The 766-nt window shown below is 47.1% G+C and overlaps 1 non-coding gene across 1 annotated transcript; it reads left to right on the top strand.

The window, feature by feature from the left end:
- The first annotated feature begins 411 nt into the window (after positions 1 to 411).
- Positions 412 to 484, top strand: Trnav-aac (transfer RNA valine (anticodon AAC)). Its single transcript has one exon. It is a non-coding gene; the product is annotated as a tRNA-Val (tRNA).
- Positions 485 to 766: the final 282 nt, after the last annotated feature.

Raw genomic sequence — 766 nt, 5'->3', positions numbered from 1 at the left:
CTGTTTTCCAGGGTCATGGTCCTGCCTCCCAGGGTCACAGTCCTGCCTCAAGTCTAGCTTGAATCCTCCTTCTGCCCCAACCTCCAATCAGCATGAACCATAAGATCCTAACCAATCAGATCATGCTGAGTCCCACTGAGGGGTATTTAAGCCCCTGCCCCTCTCTCCCTCTCTCTGCTCTCTCTGCTCTCTCCCTCTCCCACCCAGCAATAAAGAATCTCTTGGCCAGATCACTCCTCTCCACGTGGTCGTTTTGGGGCCTATATTTCCTTACAGACCCTATCTCGAAAAAACACACGCAAAACAGGGCTGGTGGAGTGCTTCAAAGGGTAGAGTGCCTGCCTAGCAAGCGTGAGGTACTGAGTTCAAACCCCAATACCACCAAAATAAAACATGCAGTGAGCTGGTACAGGTGGAATGGCTCAAGTGGTAGAGTGCCTGCCTAACAAGCATGAGGCCCTGAGTTCAAGCCTCAGTACTGCCAAAACAAAACGAAACAAACAAACAAAAAAACATGCAGTGATATCTCCCATCTTTAATAATGGCTGCTCTTATGAGTTAGAACCAAAGTTGAGTCACCTAGTCTGATCAAGTACAAGACAAACAACATCTCCCTAGAAAAGTGGACAGGCGAGCCATAGTTTACCAAGGAGTCTTTGGAGGATGTGTCTGAAAAAAGAGTTTCTAGAATTGCCAAGGCTGCTGTTCTTAGTGGTCTGGTGATCAAGGTCAAATTGTAGACAATTGGTACTGTGTAACAAAAGAG

The sequence above is a fragment of the Castor canadensis genome, chromosome 7 (assembly GCF_047511655.1).
Source record: "Castor canadensis chromosome 7, mCasCan1.hap1v2, whole genome shotgun sequence".
Lineage (NCBI taxonomy): Eukaryota > Metazoa > Chordata > Mammalia > Rodentia > Castoridae > Castor > Castor canadensis.
Note: the sequence above shows the minus strand (reverse complement) of the source record. Positions and strands in the feature narration are given on the sequence as shown.